The sequence below is a fragment of the Halichoerus grypus genome, chromosome X (assembly GCF_964656455.1).
Source record: "Halichoerus grypus chromosome X, mHalGry1.hap1.1, whole genome shotgun sequence".
NCBI classification, from domain to species: Eukaryota; Metazoa; Chordata; class Mammalia; order Carnivora; family Phocidae; genus Halichoerus; species Halichoerus grypus.
In genome coordinates, this window is record NC_135727.1 from 66,853,327 (window position 1) to 66,869,199 (window position 15,873).

Sequence of the window (15,873 nt, forward strand, 5' to 3'; positions counted from 1 at the left end):
TCACCTCACCCCATGAACACAACTAGATAACTATCAAATCATCCTGAATACCCCAGAAATTGACCTGAAAACTAACACAAGAAACTACACAAATAAAGGTAGAGAAAAGGCCACATTGAAGAAGGTAAGAAGTGTGGACACTCGGTTTGGGAAAGGAACAGATCATGCCACTGTGGTGGGGAGGGAGCCATGTTTGTGGAGAGGAGTGAGGGACAGATGAGCATACAGAGGAGCACATGGGGAAAACAAATCCCCATAACAATTAGTTTGGAAAGTGAGAGGCTGAATTTCATGAGTTCTTGTAGCCAGAGAGGTTTAAAGCCTGGGGTTTTAAAGGTCAGTGGGCTTGGCTGTGATAGAGCCCAGAGGAAATTGTGTTGCTCTTGGAGAGAAAGCAGGCAACCTGTAGACACACAGCATCAAAACAGTGATCTGAAGAGCAGCTGGGACACACAGTGGTGAGGTTATTCACTCTTCTGGGAACACATCTCAGAGAGGTAGTATTCATGGAACAAAGGAACTGGCAGGTGCAATTTCCCTCCCCCACCCCTCAGCATCAGCACAAGGCCACCTACAGGAACAGCACAGCACAAACACTTGCTACCTAACTTGCTTACACCAAGCCCTGCCCCCCATGCTCTGGTGGAACTGCCCCTCTTATTAATGCTTGCCTCAGTCCCAGTGCAACAGGCCTCCTGTCCCAGAATACCACCTGCTAACACCACATCTCCCAACACAGGAGTAATGCAGAGCCTCAGTTCCCACAGCAGTGTTGATAGGTCTCATTTCACAAGCAGACCAGAGCACACCTAGTTAAAACATGCCACATTCAGGCCAGGGACCAGACACTGCCCACAGCAGGCAAGGAGAGCCTGTTGCAGACAACTGGCCTGAAGGATGAAGAAGCCAGAACAAAAGAGCAGAGCACATGCAGCACACATTGGTAACACTCCCAGAAGTGCCAGGCCCTGGGGAATGGGACATTATACAACAGGACACTACAGAACATCTCCTTCATAAGGCCATTACCATCAAGAGCCAGAGATATAACTGACTTTGCTAATAAACAGAAACATGCACAAAGGCTTAGAAAAATGAGAACACAGAAATTTACCCCAAATGAAAGAACAGGACAAAGCCACAGAGAGAGATCTAAGTAGAAAAGATATAGGTAACATGCCTGATAGAGAATTTAAAGTAATGATCATAAGAATATTCACTGGACTTGAGAAAAGAGTGGAAGACCTGAGGGAGAACCTTAACACAAAAATAAGGAATAACATAGCAGAAATGAAGGGTTCAATAAATGAAATGAGAAACACACTTGATGAAATGAACATCAGGCTAGAAGAAGCAGAGAACTGAATTAATGACCTGGAAGACAAGAGTAAGGGAAAGTAATCAAGCTGAACAAAAGAGAGAAAAAATAATTATGCAAAACAAGAATAGACAGGGAACTTAGTGACTCTATTAAATGTAATAGCATTTGTATTACAGAAGTCCTAGGAAAAGAAGAAGAAGAAGAGAGAAAAGGGGCAGAAAATTTATTTGAACAAATAGTAGCTGAGAACTTCCCTAATCTGGAGAAGGAAACCAACATCCAAATCCAGGAGGTAGAGAGAACTCTCATCAAAATATGTAAAAGTAGGCCAACACCAAGACATATTGTAATTAAATTTGCAAAATATAGTGATAAAGAAAAAGTCTTAAAGACAGCAACACAAAAGAATCCTTAACTTAGGAAAATCCATAAGGCTAGCTGGAGACTTTTTGACAGAAACTTTCCAAGCCAGAAGGCAGTGGCATGATATATTCAAAGTGTCGAATGGGAAAAATCTGCAGCCAAGAGTATTCTATCCAACAAGGCACTCATTCAGAATAGAAGTAGAGATAAAGAGGTTCCCAAACAAAACTAAAGGAGATCATGACCACTAAATCAGTCCCACAAGAAATATTAGAGGGGACACTTTGAGTTGCAAGGAGAGAACAAAGGAGACAAAGACAAGAAATGATCAGAGAAAATCTCCAGAAATGACAAAACAATTAATAAAATGACAATATCTATGAATAATTATATTGAATATAAATGGACTAAATGCTTCAAATACAAGACATAGGGTACGAGAATGGATTAAAAAACAAGACCCATCTATATGCAGCTTACGACAGTCTCATTTTAGACCTAAAGACAACTGCAGAATAAAAGTGAGGGGATGAAGAAACATTTATCATGCAAATGGCTGTCAAAAGAAAGCTTGAGTACCAATACTTATATCAGACAAACTAGAATTTAAAACAAAAACTGTAAAAAGAGACAAAGAAGGGCGCTTATAATCATAAAGGGGACAATCCAACAAGAAGCGTAACAATTACAAATATTTATGCACCCAACACGGGATCATCTCAATAGATGCAAAAAAAAATGACATACGATGTCCTTTGTGATAATAACCCTAAACAAATTGAGAAGCACAAATAAATGGAAAGATATCCCATGTACATGGATCAGAAGATTTATATTGCTAAAATGTCTATAAGGCCCAAAGCCAGTTACAGATTCAGTGCAATCAAATCCTGTGGCATTTTTCATGGAAATAGAAAAAATAAGAATCTTAAAATTTGTAAGGAATCACAAAAGACCCCATATAGCTAAAATCTTTTTTTTTTAAAGATTTTATTTATTTGAGAGAGAGAGAATGAGAGAAAGAACACGGGAGGGGGAGGGTCAGAGGGAGAAGCAGACTCCCTGCTGAGCAGGGACCCTGATGTGGGACTTGATCCTGGGGCTCCAGGATCATGACTTGAGCTGAAGGCAGTCACTTAACCAACTGAGCCACCCAGATGCCCCTAGCTAAAATAATCTTGAGAAACAAAAAAAAAAATCTTGATTGTAGCATAAAAATAGACACATAATACAATAAATAAATTGAGAAACCAAAACTAAACTCACACAGATGCAGTAAACTAACATTTGACAAGTGTTCCAAGAATACTTAATGAGGAAAGATATTCTCTTTCAAAACTGTTGCTCCCCCGCCTCCCGTTCTTATCTTACCAATTCCTTTTTTAAAATCTTTTTTTAGACATGGGGGAAAGATGGCAGAGGAGTAGGGGACCCTATTCTAACTGATCACCAGAATTGAGCAGGATATCTACCAGACCACTCTGAGCACCCACAAAATCAGCCTGAGATGTAAGAAGATAGATCTGGATCTCTACAAACAGAATAACACAGGCAGTTGGTTACAAGGTAGAAGCGGGGAGCGGTGATTCTGCAGGCAGATACCGGAGAATAAACGGCAGCGGGAGGGAGCCTGGCTGTGGGGATCCTACACCGCTGGTGAGCCACAGCCTCGCGTGCTGGGGACGGGGTACAGACTTGCAGACTGGTAGCTGCGGGGAAAGGACTTTAGGGCAAACCGGGATGGAAACCCAGAGCGGTGGGGTCGCCCGTGCAAACTGGGGGCGACTGGAGGTTTTAGAAGCACAAGGGGCAGAGACGTGCCCTGACCTGGAGGCAGGACTGGGAGCCCTGAGGAGGGGTGCAAAACCCAGGGCCCGGCAGTTTATAGCAGCACAGAAAGAAACGGAGAGACTGTGGCTGGAGAGCTCACTGAAGAACAGAATGCAATCTCTCTGCTCTGAGGCAGAGGGTTAGAAATGGTCTCTTCTGCTCTGAGTCTCGGAAGAGATGTGGAAAGCCACCAGGGAAAGCCACCAGAGAAAAAAAGCCCCAAAAAACTGGTTCCCACTGAGCCCATCCCCCACCACAAGGGGCAGGGCAACTCTGCCCAAACAGGGCTGCCTGAGTAACAGCGTGGCAGGCCCCTCCCAAGAAGACAAGCTGGGAACACAAGAGGCCAGCAACCCTAAGGTCCCTAGAAAACAGGTGCATCTTGCTTGGGTTCTGGTCAATAATTTGGACTCTATACATTCCCTCAACCACTCATCAACAGAATGACTAAGAGGAGGAGCCCCCAAAATAGGAAACACTCAGAGATTATGACTTATGCTGCAGATTTACAAATGGATGCAGATACAACCAATATGTCGGAGATGGAATTCAGGCTATCAATTGTGAAGACAATAGCTAGAATGGAGAAATCAATTAAGGGCAACATAGAGTCTCTAAGGGCAGAAATGAAAGCTGAATTGGCAGAACTTAAAAATGCTATCAATGAGATCCAGTCCAATCTAGATAATCTAACAGCTAGGGTAAGCGAGGCAGAAGAACGAATCAGTGACCTGGAAGACAATTTAATAGATAAAAAGGGAAAAGAGGAGGCCAGGGAAAAACAACTCAGAATCCATGAAAATAGAATCAGAGAAATAAGTGACACCATGAAGCGTTCCAATGTCAGAATAATTGGAATCCCGGAGGGGGTGGAGAGAGAGAGGACTAGAAGATGTATTTGAGCAAATCGTAGCTGAGAACCCCCCTAATCTGGGGAATCAAACAAACATTCATGTCCTAGAGGCAGAGAGGACCCCTCTCAAGATCAAGGAAAACAGGCCAACACCCCGACATGTAATAGAAAAACTCACAAATCTTAGAACCAAAGAAACCATCTTAAGGGCAGTTAAGGGGAAGAGATTCCTTACGTACAGAGGGAGGAACATCAGAATAACGTCAGACCTATCCACAGAGACCTGGCAAGCCAGAAAGGCCTGGCAAGACATACTCAGGGTACTAAGCGAGAAGAACATGCAACCAAGAATACTTTATCCAGCAAGGCTGTCATTTAGAATGGATGGAGAGATGCAGAGCTTCCAAGACCGGCAGAAATTGAAAGAATATGTGACCACTAAGCTGGCCTGCAAGAAATATTAAGGGGGGTTCTATAAAAGGAGAAAGACCCAAAGAGTGATATACAATAGAAAGTTACAGGGACAATCTATAAAAACAACATCTTCACAGGAAACATGATGACAATTAATTCATATCTTTCAATAATCACTCTCAACGTGAATGGCATAAATGCTCCCATAAAACGGCACAGGGTTGCAGATTGGATAAAAAGACAGGACCCATCCATATGCTGTCTACAAGAGACTCATTTTGAACCTAGAGGTACATCCACACTGAAAGTGTGGAGATCCATCTTCCACGTGAGCAGACCTCAAAAGAAAGCTGGGGTAGCAATTCTTATATCAGACAAATTAGATTTTAAACTGAAGTCTGCAGTTAGAGATACAGAAGGACATTATATCATTTTTTTTTTTAAGATTTTATTTATTTGACAGAGAGAGACACAGCGAGAGAGGGAACACAAGCAGGGGGAGTGGGAGAGGGAAAGCAGGCTTCCTGAGGAGTGGAGCCTGATGTGGGGCTCGATCCCAGGACTCTGGGATCATGACCTGAGCTGAAGGCAGATGCTTAACGACTGAGCCACCCAGGCGCCCCACACTATATCATTCTTAAAGGGTCTATCCAACAAGAAGATCTAACAATTGTAAATATCTATGCCCCCAACTTGGGAGCAGCCAACTACATAAGCCAACTGTTAACCAAAATAAAGAGTCATACTGATAACAATACGTTAATTGTAGAAGACCTCAATACTCCACTCTCAACAATGGACAGATCATCTAAGCAGAAAATCAACAAGGAAACAAGAGCTTTGAATGATACATTGGACCAGATGGACCTCATAGATATATACAGAACATTCTGCCCTAAAACAACAGAATACTCATTCTTCTCAAGCACACATGGAACTTTCTCCAGAATAGACCACATACTGGGTCACAAATCAGGTCTCAACCGATACCAAAAGATTGAGATTATTCCCCACATATTCTCAGACACAATGCTTTAAAACTGGAAACCAATCACAAGAAAAAATTTGGCAGAAATTCAAACACCTGGAAGCTAAAGACCACTCTGCTTACACCAGACAAATTAGATTTAAACTAAAGACTATAATAAGAGAAGAGGAAGGACAGTATATCATACTTAAAAGGTCTATCCAACAAGAAGATCTAACAATTGAAAATATCTATGCACCTAACATGGGAGCAGCCAATTATATAAGCCAGTTAATAACAAAAGCAAAGAAACACATCGACTATAATACAATAATAGTAGGGGACTTTAACACCCCCCCCTCACTGAAATGGACAGATCATATAAGCAAAAAATAAACAAGGAAATAAATGCTTTAATGATGCACTGGACCAGATGGACTTCACAGATATATTCAGAACATTCCATTCTAAAGCAAGAGAATATACATTCTTCTCAAATGCACATGGAACATTCTCCAGAATAGATCATATCCTGGGTCACAAATCAGGTCTCAAACTGTACCAAAAGATTGGGATCATTCTCTGCATATTTTCAGACCACAATGCTTTGAAACTAGAACTCAATCACAAGAGGAATGTCGGAAAGAACTCAAATACATGGAGGCTAAAGAGCATACTACTAAAGAATGAATGGGTCAACCAGGAAATTAAAGAAGAATTAAAAAATTCATGGAAACCAGTGAAAATGAAAACACAACTGTTCAAAATCTTTGGGATACAGCAAAGGCAGTCCTAAGAGGAAAGTATACAATACAAGCCTTTCTCAAGAAACAAGAAAGGTCTCAAATACACAACCTAACCCTACACTTAAAGGAGCTGGAGAAAGAATAGCAAATAAAGCCTAAACCCAGCAGAAGAGAAATAATAAAGATCAGAACAGAAATCAATGAAATAGAAACCAAAAGAACAGTTGAACAGGTCAATGAAACTAGGAGCTCGTTCTTTGAGAGAATTAATAAGATTGATAACCCCAGGCCAGACTTATCCAGAAGAAAAGAGAATGGACCCAAATGAGTAAAATCATGAATGAAACAGGAGAGATCATAACCAACACCAAAGAAATACAAACAATTATAAGAACATATTATGAGCAACTATATGCCAGCAAATTCGATAATCTGGGAGAAATGGATGCATTCCTAGAGATGTATCAACTACCAAAACTGAACCAGGAAGAAATAGAAAACCTGAACAGACCCATAACCAGTAAGGAAATTGAAGCAGTACTCAAAAATCTCCCAACAAACAAAAGCCTAGGGCCAGATGGCTTCCCAGGGGAATTCTACCAAACACTTAAAGAATAATGAATACCTATTCGTCTGAAACTGTTCCAAAAAATAAAAATGGAAAGAAGACTTCCAAACTCATTTTATGAGGCCACCATTACCTTGATCCCAAAACCAGACAAAGACCCCATCAGAAAGGAGAATTACAGACCAATATCCCTGATGAACATGGATGCAAAAATTCTCACCAAAATACTAGCCAATAGGATCCAACAGTACATTAAAAGGATTACTCACCACGACCAAGTGGGATTTATTCCTGGGCTGCAAGGTTGGTTCATCATCCACAAATCAATCAATGTGATACAATACATTAATAAAAGAAAGAACAAGAACCATATGATACCCTCAAAAGATGCAGAAAAAGCATTTGACAAAGTACAGCATCCTTTCTTGATTAAAACTCTTCACAGTGTAGGGTTAGAGGGAACATACCTCAATATCATAAAAGCCATCTATGAAAAACTCACAGCAAATATCATTCTCAATGGGGAAAAACTGAGATCTTTTCCCCTAAGGTCAGGAACATGGCATGGATGTCCACTATCACCACCGCTATTCAACATACTACTAGAAGTCCTAGCCTCAGCAATCAGACAACAAAACGAAATAAAAGGCATCCAAATCAGCAAAGAAGTGAAACTCTCACTTTTTGCAGATGATATGATACTTTATGTGGAAAACCCAAAAGGCTCCACCTAAAACTGCTAGAACTCATACAGGAATTCAGTAAAGTGGCAGGATATAAAATCAATGCACAGAAATCTGTTGCATTTCTATACACCAAAAACAAGAGAGAAGAAAGAGAAATTAAGGAGTCGATCTTATTTACAATTGTACCCAAAACCATAAGATACCTAGGAACAAATCTAACCAAAGAGGCAAAGAATCTATACTCAGAAAACTATAGACTACTCATGAAAGAAATTGAGGAAGACACAAAGAAATGGAAAAACGGGGCACCTGTGTTGGTTAAACATCTGCCTTCTGTTCAGGTCATGATTCCAGTGTCCCGGGATTGAGTCCCACATTGAGCTCTCTGCTCAGCAGAGAGCCTGCTTCTCACTCTTCCTCTACTGCTCCCCTTGCTTGTGTTCTCTTGCTCTCTCTGTCAAATAAATAATAAAATCTTTAGAAAAAAAAAACAGAAATGGAAAAACGTTCCATGCTCATGGATTGGAAGAACAAATATTGTGAAGATGTGTATGCTACCTAGAGCAATCTACACATTTAATGCATTCCCTATCAAAATACCATCCACTTTTCTCAAAGAAATGGAACAAATAATCCTAAAATTTGTATGGAACCAGAAAAGACCCTAAATAGCCAGAGGAATGTTGAAAAAGATAACCAAAGCTGGTGGCATCACAATGTCAGACTTCAAGCTCTATTACAAAGCTGTGATCATCAAGAATGTATGGTACTGGCACAAAAACAGACACATAGATCAGTGGAACAGAATATAGAGCCCAGAAATGGAACCTCAACATTATAGTAATCTTCAACAAATCAGGAGAGAATGTCCAGTGGAAAAAAGACAGTCTCTTCAACAAATGGTGTTGGGAATATTGGACAGCCACATGCAGAAGAATGAAACTGGACCATTTCCTTATACCACACACAAAAATAGACTCAAAATGGATGAAAGACCTAAGTGTGAGACAGGCATCCATCAAAATCCTTGAGGAGAACACATGCAGCAACCTCTTCTACCTCCGCCACGGCAACTTCTTCCTAGACACATGGCCAAAGGCAAGGGAAACAAGGGCAAAAATGTACTATTGAGACTTCATCAAGATAAAAACCTTTTGCATAGCAAAAGAAACAGTCAACAAAACCAAAAGACAAACCACAGAATGAGAGAAGATATTTGCAAATGACATATCAGATAAAGGGCTAGTATCCAAAATCTATAGAGAACTTGTCAAACTCAACAACCAAAGAACAAATGATCCAATCAAGAAATGGGCAGAAGACATGAACAGACATTTTTCCAAAGAAGACATCCAAATGAGCAACAGACACATGAAAAAGTGCTCAACATCACTCAGCATCAGGGAAATACAAATCAAAACCTCAATGAGATATCACCTCATACCAGTCAGAATGGCTAAATTTAACAAGTCAGGAAATGACAGATGTTGGCGAGGATGTGGAGAAAAGGGAACCTTCCTACATTGTTGGTGGGAATGCAAGCTGGTGCAGCCACTCTGGAAAACAGTATGAAGATTCCTCAAAAAGTTGAAAATAGAGCTACCCTATGACCCAGCTATTGCACTACTGGGTATTTACCCCAAAGATACAAATGTATTGATCCAAAGGGGCACATGCACCCTAATGTTTATAGCAGCAATGTCCACAATAGCCAAACTATGGAAAGAGCCTAGATGTCCATCAATAGATGAATGGAAAAGAAAATGTGGTATATATATATATATATATATATATATATATATATATATATACAATGGAATATTATGCAGCCATCAAAAAATGAAATATTGCCATTTGCAACAATTTGGATGGAACTAGAGGGTATTATGCTAAGCGAAATAAGTCAATCAGAGAAAGACAATTATCATATGATCTGACAGATATGAGGAATTTGATAAATAAGACAGAGGATCATAGGGGAATGGAGGGGAAAATGAAACAAGATGAAATCAGAGAGGGAGACAATCCATTAGAGACTCTTAATCTCAGGAAAAAAACAGGGCTGCTGGAGTGGAGGGGGGTGGGAGGGATATGGTGGCTGGGTGATGGACACTGGGGAGGATATGTGCTATGTTGAACACTGTGAATTTTGTAAGACTGATGAATCACAGACCTGTACCCCTGAAACAAATAATACATTATATGTTAATTTAAAAAAATAAAATAAATGGTAATTATCTGAGGAGCTGGAACTCTTAACTAATCTTATTGTGATAATCATTTCACAACATATTCATGTATCATAACATCAGGTTATACACTTTAAACTTACATGTGGTATTGTCAGTATCTCAAAAAAAACCCAAAACAATATCTCAATAATTTCTTCCAAGATGGATATTTAAGTACAGTGAAGATAGAGTTTTTGAGTATGAGGCAGCATAAAATAGATTTTAAATCCCACATTTCTGCCATGCCCCAGAGATTATAAACTTTGCTCTGTTACTTAGTAGACATGTTAAACTGGTCTTCTAATATAGCTGTGTATTCCTCTGTTTACTTTTAATGGATATAATAACTACCAAATGCACAGAAATTTTACAAATATTAAATAATTAATATTACAAAGTACTTATAATTTTTTTTCACATAATAAGTGCTATCTAGCAAGGAGAATGAACACACTATTTTGAAAAGATATATGCACCTTTATGTTGACTGCAGCACTATTAGTAATAGCCAAGATATGGAAGCAACCTGTGTCCATCAATAGACAAATGGTTAACAAAGAAGTTGTGTACACACACACACACACACACACACACACACAGGAATATTACACAGCCATAAAAAAGGATGGGACCTTGCCATTTGCAACAACATGGATGGACCTACAGGGCATTACACTAAGTGAAATAAGTCTGAGAAAGACAAATACCATATGATTTCACTCATATGTGGAATCTAAAAAACAAAACAAATGAATAAACAAAGAAAAAGCAGAATCAGGCCAAAAATAGAGAGAACAAACATGGTTTCCAGAGGGAAAGTGGTGGGTGGATGACAAAATGGGTGAACGGGAGTGGAAGATACAGGCTTTCAGTTATAGAATGAATACGTCACAGTAATAAAAGGGACAGCATAGGAAATACAGTCAATAATATCGTAATAGTGTTGTATGGTGACAGATGTTAGCTACTACACTTGTGGGGAGCATAGCATAACATATAAAGAACTTAAATCACTATGTTGCACAAGTGAAAGTGATGTAACATTGTGCTAACTATAGTCAAATAAAAGTAATAAATACATAAGTAAATAAATAAAATAAAAATTTTATTTATGAAAACATGTACTCATAATTTTCATAAACCATTGAACTGACTTTAATTGCTGCAATAGAGTATTTGAATTGCTTAAGTTGTTTTATTCATACTTGTTTTTGTTTGATTTCTTACAGCATACCATGATCCTTAGTCTATGTTTCTAGTTTGATACCATCCTGTCCCTGTTATAAAATATATGAAATTTCTTTTAAGAAAAAGCTTCTTCACCCCTTCACTGCCAGCTGTGCCACCAAGATGTACTGCTGCATGGAATGTTCAGAGAACTCCTGCCTGTGCCACTTTCCTTTCAGCTATCCTGAAAGGGCACCATTTGTGTAGAGTGCCCCAAGAACCCCTGGCTTATGCCTACTTCAGCATCAGCTATGCCACCAGGTCAGTTTCAGTGCTGAGTGCCCCAGGAAGCCCACCCTGCACCCAATACACATCCAGCCAAACAGCCAAAGCCACCAGACTTAAATAGTCTACACAGGAGATAGTCCTACACAAGGCTATTCCTTTAATACTAGGAGAAATAGCTGTTCCATCTAATTACAGAAACAAACACAGAAAGTCAAAGAAATTGAGGAAACACAGGACTATGTTCCAAATGAAAGAATAAGAGAAAACATCAGAAATAAAACTGAATGAAAGAGAGATAAGCAATCTACATGACAAAGACTTAAAGGTAATGGTCATAATGATGCTCATCAGGCTTGAAAGAAGAGAGGATGAACTCAATGAGAGCTCCAAAAAAGATATAAAAAATATAAAAAGGAACCAGAGTGGAGGAATATAATAACTCCAATGAAAAATGTACTAGATGTCATCAACAGCAGATTAGAGGAAGCAGAACTGATCAGTGACCTGGAAGACATGGTATCACAAAGTACCAAAGCTGAACAGCAAAAGGAAAAATAAAAGGTTTCAAAAGGAGAATAGGTTAAGGAATCTCTTGTACAACATCAAGCATACTAATATTTGCATTATAAGGGTTCCAATAGGAGGAGTGTGAAATAAAGGGATAGAAAAAATATTTGAAGAAATAATAGCTGAAAACTTCCCTATCTTGGGGGAGGAAAAAGACACCCAGGTCCAGGAAGCATAGAAAGCACCAAACAAAATAAACCCAAGCAGGTCCACACCAAGACATATAATAGTTAAAATGGCAAAAAGAAAAGATAGAGAATCTTAAAAGTAGCAAAAGCAAATAGGTACATACAAGAGAAACCCTATGAGGCTATCAGCTGATTTTTCAGCAGAAATCTTGCAGGTCACAAGAAAATGGCATGATATATTTATAAAATGTTGATAGGAAATAAACTACAACCAAGAATACTTTACCAGACAAGGTTATCATTCAGAATTGAAGGAGAGATAATGTCCCACACAAACAAAAGTTAAAGGAGTTAATCACCAATAATTCGGTCCTACAAGAAATGTTAAATGGACTTTTTAAGCAGAAAAGAAAAAGTCATAATTAGAAGTAAGATAAATAGATGAAAAATTCACAAATAAAAGCAAACATACAATAAAAGTAGTAGATCAGTCACTTGTAAAACTAGTATCAAGGTTAAAAGACAAAAGTAGCAAATTCAATTCAATTATATCTAAACTTTATTAAGGGGCTTAAAAATTTTAAAAAAATTAAATATGACATTATATAAACAAACATTGGGGGAAGTAAAAATGTAGTATGATTAGAATATCTTTGAATTTAAATGATGATCAATGTATATAGACTACTATATATTTAGTATGATATATAGAACCTCATGGTAACCACAAACCAAAAATTTTTAATAGATATACAAAAATGAAAATTAAAAAATCCAAGCATAATGTTAAAGAAAGTTATCAATCACAACAGAAGAAAGCAAGGGAAAAAAGGAGAAAAAGCTTTTTTCTTCCCTATCGATTGTTTTGGCTATTCAGGATTTCTTTGGGTTTTTTTTTTGTTTTTGTGGTTCCATACAAATTTAGTATTATTTGTTCTAGTTCTGTGAAAATTTCTGATAGTATTTTGATAGGGATTGCATTGAATCTATAGATTGCTTTGTGTAATATCAACATTTTAACAATATTATTTTTTTCGATCCATGAAAACAGAGTATGTTTCCATTTGTTTGTGCCATCTTAAATTTCTTTCATCAGTGTTTTAGACAAAATAGACTTTAAAACAAGACTCTAACAAGAGACAAAGAAAGGCATTACATAATGATAAATTGATCAATCCAACAAAAAGATATAATTGTACATATCTGTGCATCCAACATAGGAGAACCTAAATACATAAAGCAAATAGTAACAGATAAAGGGAGAAATTGACAGTAACACAATGATAGTAGGGAACATTAACACCTCATTAACATCAATGGAACAGAAAATAAAAAAGAAGACAGTGGTTTTGAATGATACATTAGACCAGATTGACTTAACAGATATATACAGAACATTCCATTCTAAAACAGCAGAATACACATTCTTTTAAAGTGCACATGGAACACTTTCCAGGGTAGATCACATGGTAAGACACAAAACAAATCTCAATAAATCTGAGATTAGTCATACCAAGTATTTTTTCCAACCACAACTGTATGAGACTAGAAATGAATTACAAGAAATAAACTGGAAAAAACTCACAAATATATGGAGGTTAAACAACGTATTACTAAACAAGAATGGGTTAAATAATAAATCAAAAAGGAAATAAAAAAACACATGGAAACAAATGAAAACACAATGATCTAAAATCTTTTTGAGGCAGCAAAAGCAGTTTTAAGAGGGGAGTTTACAGTGATACAGGCCTACCTCAAGAGACAAGAAAAATCTCAAATAAACAATCTAACCTTACACCAAAGGTGATGGAGAAAGAACAAAAAAACCCGAAGTTAGTAGGAAGAAAAAAGTAATAAAAATCAAGGCAAAAATAAATAAAATAGAAACTCAAAAGAATAGAAAAGATCAATGAAACCAAAGCTAGTTTTTTGAAAATTGATAAACTTTGAGTCAGACTCATTAAGAAAAAAGGAGAGGACTCAAAATCAGAAACAAAAGAGAACAGATGATGCCGCAGAGGTATAAAGGATTACAAGGGACTACTGTGAAAAATATTATGCCAACCAATTAGACAACCTGGAAGAAATGGATAAATGCCTAGAAACATGTAATCTTTGAAAACTGAATCAGGAAGAAATAGAAAATTTAAACAGACTGATTAGTGTAACAAAATTGAATTGGTAATCCAAAACCTCCCAACAAGCAAAAGTCCAACACCATATAGTTTCACAGATGAATTCTACCAAACATTTAAAGAAGAGTTAAAACCTATTTATCTCAAATTATTCCATAAAATAAAAGAGAAAGGAAAGTTTCCAAGCTGATTCTGAGACCAACATTACCCTGACACCAAAAACCGACAAAGATACTACAAAAAAGAAAACTGCAGGACAATATCCCTGATGAACATTGATGCAAATATCTCCCCCAAAATAATAGCAAACTGAATTCAACAATACATTAAAAGGATCACTTGCAATGATCAAGTGGGATTTATTTCAGCAATGCAAGGATAGTTCAACATCCACAAATCACATTAACAAAGGGAAGGATGAAAATCATATGATTGAGGCACAGAGAACCCCCAACAAAACCAACCCAAAGAGGTCTGCACCAAGACACAAAGTAAATAAGATGCCCAAAAGTAGTGATAAAGAGAGAATTTTAAAAGCAGCAAGAAAAAGGAAAGCAGTGACATACAAGGGAAACCCCATATGACTATCAGTGGGGTTTTCAGCAGAAACTCTGCAGGCCAGAAGAGAGTGGCATGATCAATTCCAACTGCTAAAGGGAAAAAATCTATAGCCAAGAATACTCTATCCAGCAAGGCTTTCTATTTAGAAATAGAAGGAGAGATTGAGTTTCCCAGAAAAACAAAAGTTAAAAGCAAAACAAGCCACGTTCCTGTCACACATGATGCCATCGGCCTGTGGGTCCCAAATTCACAGTCCAGCTGCCCTCCTGCCTGAGTCAGCATGCATGGCCTGCCACCTGCTCAATGCCAAGTCAACACGCCTTCACCTCAGATTGCCAAGGGCTCAAACTGGCAATCTTCCCCTCAAATTCTAAATTCCAACCCCTGTGCTCAAGTTTGTGCACAAAAGTGGGCATAACTGTAACAGCAGAATGAAGCAACCCAAATAGTGACACTATTTCTGTAGACTATAGAATGGATAAAAGGACTGTGCTAGGCTGAGAACATCACCAACAAGCACATCAAAGAACAATACATACAGCATGATTCTGGTTAGTAAAAAACAAACAAACCTGGGAAGAATAAAACAAGATGAAATCAGAGAAGGAGACAAACCATAGGAGTCTCTTAAGCATAGGAAAGAAACTGAGGGTTGCTGGAGGGGAGGTGGGGGGATGGGGTAACTGGGTGATGGACATGAAGGAGGGCACATGATGGAATGAGCACTGGGTGTTCTATGCAACTGATGAATCACTGAACTCTACCTCTGAAACTAATAATACACTATATATTAATTAATTGAATTTAAATAAAAAAAGGAACCCCCCCAAAAAGAAAATCATATGATTATCTCAATAGACATAGAAAAAGCATTCAATAAAATTCAACATTTGGTCATGATAAAAAACTCAGGAAAGTGAGTTTAGAGGAAACATACATAATTAATAAAACACACATACATTATAAAGGCCAGGTGTGACACACACACACACACAGAGCTAACATCATACTCAATGGTGAAAAACTGACCGCTTTTCCTCTAAGATAA